The 7,799-nt window shown below is 40.6% G+C and overlaps 1 non-coding gene across 1 annotated transcript; it reads right to left on the reverse strand.

The window, feature by feature from the left end:
- Nucleotides 1–709: 709 nt before the first annotated feature.
- LOC119878289 lies at nt 710–817 on the reverse strand. The gene has a single exon (XR_005386741.1). It is a non-coding gene; the product is annotated as a U6 spliceosomal RNA (small nuclear RNA).
- Nucleotides 818–7,799: the final 6,982 nt, after the last annotated feature.

Below are 7,799 nucleotides of genomic sequence, written 5' to 3' on the forward strand. Positions count from 1 at the left end.
GCCTTTTATATTCTTACCAGAAATTTTAAAATATACTCACTTTCTGTTATTGATATGGAAACATGCTCAAATTCAAAATTAATAATTCGGAAATTCAAAATATAATAAAATATAAATAAAGTTATATATAACTATATCATATATAAATATATAATAATATATGTGTAAATAAATTCAAAAATAAAAAATAAAATAAATAAAAACTAAAAAATAAAAAATAAAATAAATTAAAAAATATAAGTGAGTTTTCCAAATTCAGTCTTTTTCTAGTCTTCTTATGGTCTGCCACAGAAGTGTCCATTTGGAGATATATTATATATAATTTAAAATTCTAGCTCACGTAATGGAAGCTACAAGATAAGACCAGATGTATCCTAGACTCACTTAGCCTCACAGAGGAGTAGATGCAGCCAGTCCTCTGTGCACTCATTGAATGATGTTAACAAAAAAGTAACATGATTGGGTTCATATTTAAAGAAATAGTTCTAAAAATACCTCACATGCTTAGGGTTGCATTGTACAGAAAGAATTAGTTTGGTACAGAGAAGATGTGGTTCTTAATAGAGGTGAGAGGACTCGGGGCGCCCTGGCGTCTCCGTCGGTAGAGCATCTGCCTTCAGCTCAAGTCATGATCTCAGGGTCGTGGGATCAAGTCCCACGTCCAGCTCTCTGCTCAGTGCGGAGTCTGTTTCTCCCTCTGCTCCTGCTCATGCTCTCTCTCATTCTCTTTTCATTTGCGTGTCATCCTTGCGCAGGGGCCATGCTAATCTTCTCTGTATCGTTCCAATTTTAGTATATGTGCTGCCGAAGCGAGCACTCTCATTCTCTTTTCAAATAAATAAATCAAATCTTAGAAAAAGAAGGAGAAGCAAGAGGACTCATAGGTAGCAGAACTGACGGTTATGAACTGAATTGTCCCCTTTCCCCGCCACTGCCCAGATTCATATGCTGAAGTCCGAACCTTCAATGTGACTACATGTGGAGATAGGGATGCAATTGAGATTAAATGACTTCTGGGGCACATGGTGGCTCAGTCAGTTAAGCATCCAACTCCTGAGTTCAGCTCAGGTCATGATCCCAGGGTCCAGAGATGTGCCAGTGTGGAGTCTGCTTCAGATTCTCTCTCCCTCTCTGGCCGTCCCCCTCCCCCATCAACAAAAGGAGATTAAAGGACTTCTGAGGGTGGGATCCTAATCTGATAGGATTGGTGACCTTCTAAGAAGAAGAAGAGAGAGAAGCAAACAGGATCTTCCCCTGATGCATTAAATTGGGCCCTCCATCCCTGCTCCTCCCCCCTCTATCCTTGCCCCTCCCCCCTCCATCCCTTCCCCTATTGCCCCCTACCCTCTCTGCCTCCCCCTCTCCCTCTTCCTCCCATCTTTCTCTTCCTCACTCCTTCTCTTCTTCTCTCTCTCTGTCTCTCTCTCAGTGTGTGCACTAAGGAGGCCACATGAGAACACAAAAGGAAGGTAGCCACCTCTCTTGAACCAAGGAGAGAGTTCTCACCAAGAACCAGATTTGCTGCATCTTAATCTTGGACTTCCCAGCTCCCAGAAATTAAAGATATAAATGTCTATTGTTTAAGACACCCAGTCTGTTTTTTGTTTAAACAGCTCAGGCTGATGAATGCAGTGACTGAATTACTGGATTCCATAGTCCCAATGCTCCTCTGTTCTGGGAGACACAGTGTATTCACCAGAGGAAGAGGGTGTGTGGTCCTCTCGATGCCTGCTTCCCACTCAGAGTGTAGAAGAGCCTGGAGTTTCAGGGACCCCTCAACTATCTGTCAGTTATCCTGCTGCCTCTGGGTTTCCAGATTATTGGGGTCTATCAATTCATTCAAAAGTACTTACTAGACATTTCCTACTTTCCAGAGACTATATTGCTTTTGTTAGTAAGACAAAGGCAGTCTATTCCCTTTTAGAGATTGAGAAAAATTCGTTGCTGCTCCTGGCTCACTTAAGGGTATATAATTTTAGTGCTTCCAATTTTTTCAGATATTTTGTCAATTCCATTGGAGAATGAGTATAGAAAGGAGGTAAAATATTGTAGTATCTTCTTCTACTTAGATCAAGAACGGAAGGGACTCCACACTACTGCTGCATCCCAAACTCCTCTAACTTCTAAGTATAGGAAAAGTCCATGAAATCCCATTTATTTCCTTCATGAAACTAGGGCCTGGGGATAGATTTATGACTAAGAAAGAAAACACTAATTTAAATGTGATTTTTTTATTATTAGGAAATTTGTATTTGAATGGCAATTTTCAAATTGACTGCAGACATTTGCTAGTAAGAGGGCAGTAAGTTACTTTTGCCTGGATCATCTGTTAATTGGGCTTTAAAAACCTTGGATTCTCAGTCAATACAAATTCTCATTTGCATTTTTTTAATAATAAATTTATTTTTTTATTGGTGTTCAATTTGCCAACATACAGAATAACACCCAGTGCTCATCCCGTCAAGTGCCTCCCTCAGTGCCTGTCATCCATTCACCCCCATCCCCCGCCCTCCTCCCCTTCCACCACCCCTAGTTCATTTCCCAGATTAGGAGTCTTTATGTTCTGTCTCCCTTTCTGATATTTCATTTGCATTTGGATGAGGAGTCAATGTGCATACTGGGTTCTTTCCTTGAAAAGGTTGAAACCAAAAAAAAAAAAAAAAGGTTGAAACCAACATGTCCCATTGTAACTGCGAACAAGAAAGGGCCTTCCATGAGATTTGTTCCTTGAAGGACAATCATAGACTGTTATGCTTTTAACGATGTAATATCTGCTTTTATCACCTAATGAAGAGGTAGAAGTACTATATTTACAGCTCTTTCTAAATGAAAAAAAAAAAAAAAACATTGTCAGTTCACCTTATGTTTCCCTTTCTGTTTCCAGTGTGTTTCTACTCAACCAATGAAAACAGAAAGTTTAAAAAAGAGGAGATTAATCAGCATGAGAGACATGGATATACCAGCCCTGCCATATGGGAACAGTCATTGTGATGCTGTGATAACACTGCTCCATCAGGGGCCACAACAAGCTCATGTGAGACAGAGATGCCACTGTCCATCCAGAGGCTGGTGTCCCCAAGGCCAGGCGCTGGGCTGCACACAGGTGCTCATCAAGCATCCCAACTACAAAACAAGCACACAGGGAGGAGCCCTAGCACTTCACATGACTTCACATGTGCCCTTTCTCCTTTTACCTTCAAGATGGTTTGAGATTGAAACTCAAGCAATGTAGAATCATAAAAAAGAAAGTTGATGTATTTCATTACAAACCGGTAGCTCTGACTTTTTTAAAACCTCAAACCTTACTCCTGGAAAGGAAAGGAAGTACTCTGGGACATATTGGACTTAGCTTTGCCCTCTGACACAGCCACGATCCTGACTGAATTCTTCCAAACAGGGAAGCCCACATGGGTCTCTATTCTTCCCACCCAGCTCTTCTCAGGGAACACCTCATCTTGGTCCTGGTAGCCAGCCATCCTCAGGATCCTCAGGGTTAAATGTAAGGATTCTTGAGATGGACCATCTGAGCTTGACTCTCGGACCCACTACCTCCTACTTGACCTGGGGCGAATGGCTTCACTGCTCAGTACCTCAGTCTCCCCATCTGGAAATCTGGAACAATAAAAGGCAGCTAGGACAATATCAGATCAAATATTACAGTTTCCTGTAGCTGTACTTCTTGACATGTTGCTTAGAAAGAGGCTCAGTTAAATTCTGGCCTTTACTTTATCCAGAGTGTATCAGATATAAACGAGTAATCAAGTCAGTGGCATTTGAGATATATCTCCACTATACAAAGATATCTCTTCTTAGTCAAGGGAAAAGCCCCTTGGAGAAACATCTTGGGTCTGGAGTCAAACAATTCTGAGTTATAGTCATGGTGCTACCATCACCAGCAAGGGAACCCTGTGCAAATCTATTCGCCTCTATAAGCATCAATTTCCTCAGGAGGAGAAAAGAAAAGAAGGCTAATTCTCTTTTTTTTTTTTTTTTTTTTTTAAATTTTTTATTTATTTATGATAGTCACAGAGAGAGAGAGAGGCAGAGACACAGGCAGAGGGAGAAGCAGGCTCCATGTACCGGGAGCCCGACGTGGGATTCGATCCAGGGTCTCCAGGATCGCGCCCTGGGCCAAAGGCAGGCGCTAAACCGCTGTGCCACCCAGGGATCCCCCTAATTCTCATAATTCTTATCTCACATAGAGTTTTTGTGGGTTTTCTTATGAAAAGAACTATGTCACATGGAGGAGCTTACTAAATTTCTAGCATGTGAAGGTTAATCCATTTCTACCTGTTTTTATATCACAGACATGTTGTATATTTGAGTCTAGGGCACACGTTAATATCCTCTCCAATTATGAGATGACACAAAACATGGACAGAGAGCAAGAAGATATTTGAAATGAAAAAGCAAAGAGACTGCACCATTGCTATGTCCTCACTCTGCTGCATCTCAGCTTAGAGGAGCTCAGAGCCCTGTGGTCTGTGGACAAGTAATCCCTGGACAGTCAAGAGGTCCAGAATTGTCCCTCAGTCTGCAAGGGCCTTTGACTGAGGACAGCTAACGGTCATCACCAGGTCATCACCCACACCAATATGAACCTCAATGCCATATTTGTCAGTGCTGTGGGGTCCCTTCTGTGGCCATGCTTGCAGGCTCAGGGATTGCCATCTGGAGTCCAGTAATCTAACCTGGTCAGTCAGAAACAAGCCTGCACGAAGAATATTAGAAACCAAACTCTGGCAGCGCCACCCTGGCCAGCTTTTGCATTTATTACTGAGCTGGGAGTTGTTGAAGGAGTCATCTGATATGCACAGTGCTGCAGGTACCAAAGATACTATGCTGAGGGAGGTGAACAGGAATACTATTCCATGGAATCTCACTGAGGCAGGGAAGAGGAATCCACATCTGAGTAGAACCTGAGACATACAGAGGGATGATGCCGTATATTGTGAGGCTACCTGAAGGATAGTAAATACCTGACATGCTAGAAGATATTGAGACAGGAAGAAAACAGTGGAGATGAGGTCACCAAGGCAGTTACAGGACAGTCCATGTAAGGTCTTGTAGGTCTGGGCAAAGAGGTTAAACTGTGTACTCCATATGAAAAGAAGCCATTAAGATGTTTTAAGAAAATGATGTGCTCGAATGTGCATTTTAAAAAAGATAACTTGAGTTGTGTGTAGAAAAGGATGTTAACAATAAGTATGAAAGCAGTACGAATAGTCAGAGGCTACCTCAGTGACAATGGCCAGGCAAGGTTGGTAAAGAGAGGGATCCCACAGATGTTGTAACTAAACCTTCCTAATGGCTTGGATTTAGGGAGTGAGGAAAGAGAAGTGGAGTCCAAATCCTATATGACCATGAGCAAATGGACAAATTGAGTACAGAGATTGCAGATGGGGAAATCTAGAAGTGGGGAAGATTTTTCTTTGAGGAGTAATACCAAGAGTTACCTTTGAACATGTTGAGACAGTAATTAGATTTCTAAGAAGAGGGTTAGATAGAAACCTAGAGAGTACTTATTTGGCTAGAAATAAATTTGGAAACTATTAGTACTCAGTATATAAAATCATGAAGCTAAATGAGATCACTCTAGGTAAGGACATGTAGGTTCTGAGAATCTCAAATATTTCAATGTTAGAATAAGGACACAGCAAATTAGAACAATATAGACTGACTCATGGAATGAGAAGGAAACGGGGAATGTGGTAATCCTGAAGCAATGTGAAGAAAATAGTTCAGGAGAAGATCAAATGATAAGACAGGTCAAGTAAGATGAGAACTCAGAAGTGTTAAGACAACAGAAAATTGCCCATTTTTATAAAAATAGTTTTGGTGGAGTGATAAAGATAAAAACTTGATTAGTATGCAAAGTGAGCTATAAGAAACTGGAAATATACACAAATATTCTTGTTTAAAGATTTTAAAGTTTATTTTAGAGAGGGAGAGAGCAGAGCTAAGTGGGTACAAGTGGTGGGGAGCAGAGGGAGAAGCAGACCCCCCTCTGATCAGAGAGCCTGACGTGGGACTCGATCCCAGGACTCCAGGATCGTGACCTGAACCAAAGACAGATGCTCAACCCACTGAGCCACCCAGTTGTCCCTATACACAAATATTTCAAGAAATGTTCTTCTAAAGGGAAACTGAGACACACATCAGCCTGGACAGTGGTGTGAGTCAAAGGAAAGAGGTTTAGGATGAATGATAATAAAAAGTTTGTATTTTGTTGGGAATGATGCAGGGAAGAGGGGAAATATAAATTGAGAGAGGAGACAGTGACAAACGGAGCACTCTTGAGTAGGTATGCTTTGTTTCAGCCATCCTGCAGGTAGTTGCCAGGAGGCTAGAGAAATCCTCATGATTGCTTGTGTTTGTTTGTGAAATAAAAATTTGTCCCTGGCAAGAAGTGGAGGAACAGGTGGTTTGAGGAATCAGGATGAGATGTGAAACAGTTGTCTCCAAGTATGAAAAGGGACATTACCAGGGAAGAGTATTAGCTGGTTGGGTAGCACTGAGGATCTCCTGATTGTTGGGATGTTAAATCAAAGGTAAGGGTGTATTATATCTTTTTAGCTTCCACTTACTTCCACATAAGTGAAAGTGCGGAATAGTAAGAAATTTGGATATAACTGCAATCCTGGAATTAAAATTTGAGTATTATTAAGAGAGAAAGAATCCAAGTAGTTATGGGTGTATGTATTAGAGTAATTAATGTGACGGGTCTCAAGTTGAAGAGAGTGAAGAGGAAGAAAGAACTGGCCAGGGCATAAAATAAAAGCCGTTGGGTCAATAGGTACTAGATCTTGGCAAGATCGTATGTGTTAGTGTTCACGCTAGAATATATGAGCTGGAGAAATAGGAGATGGTGTTGGAAATGGAGATTTCAGAGGCAGATATTGAAAATGACTGTGGGAATGGGAGAATGAGGTGGAGTTGAACAAAACTTTTATTGAACAATGAGGAAGAGTCCAAAGACCAAACACAACTTATGTGGACGTCAAAGTCTCTTTACAGATGAATAGAATAGAATAGAAAGAAGAATAGAATAGAAGAATAGAATAGAATAGAATAGAATAGAATAGAATAGAATAGATCATAGAATAGTGGAAAAGAAGACACCAAGCAAGAAGTTAAAATTTCCAGTGAAGAAGGAGGTGTTTGCAAGAATGTTAGTGACCAATCTTGACCCGCATGAGGCAAAAGTTTCTAAGGGATGGAGTTTCATTAATGAAGGAAAAAAAATCAGGAAGCGGTGATTATTAGCATGAAGAATAACTGCTCCACCTTTGGGACTTGTCAGAAGAAAAAAAAAGACAGACCCCACTTGAAAGAGATGACCTAGACCAAAATGATTCAATATGCGAGGCAGAAGTTAAAAGTATAGAGCTTTTTGTTATTGAGTTTGGAGTTTCAGGGATCCATCAAAGTCTTTAGAATATCAGGAAGGAACAGGAAATTGAGGTAGTCTAGGGACCTCAATGTATCTTTTTAAAAAGTAATACTGAGTAAATTTTTATCCCTAAGTGAACTGTTATATATTTCTAAAATCATAATTAATGAAAAGTAAGTGTCCTCATGGAAATGTCCTTTTGATACAGTATTACAGTGGATAAAGCAGTGAACAGAATTGCACGGGTGTTCAATGTGGGAATACTCTCCCGTGTGTGGAAAATCCCTCAGAGAGAACACGCAACATTGTCTATGTTCATGACTATGAAAATAGTCATGCTGAGGTGTGAAGGTATTGAACTCTTCTTCCGTTTTTATCCAGCAAAATTTAAGGTCAACATTCTATC

This window comes from Canis lupus, unplaced genomic scaffold (genome assembly GCF_011100685.1).
Source record: "Canis lupus familiaris isolate Mischka breed German Shepherd unplaced genomic scaffold, alternate assembly UU_Cfam_GSD_1.0 chrUn_S1377H1558, whole genome shotgun sequence".
Classification (NCBI taxonomy): Eukaryota; Metazoa; Chordata; class Mammalia; order Carnivora; family Canidae; genus Canis; species Canis lupus.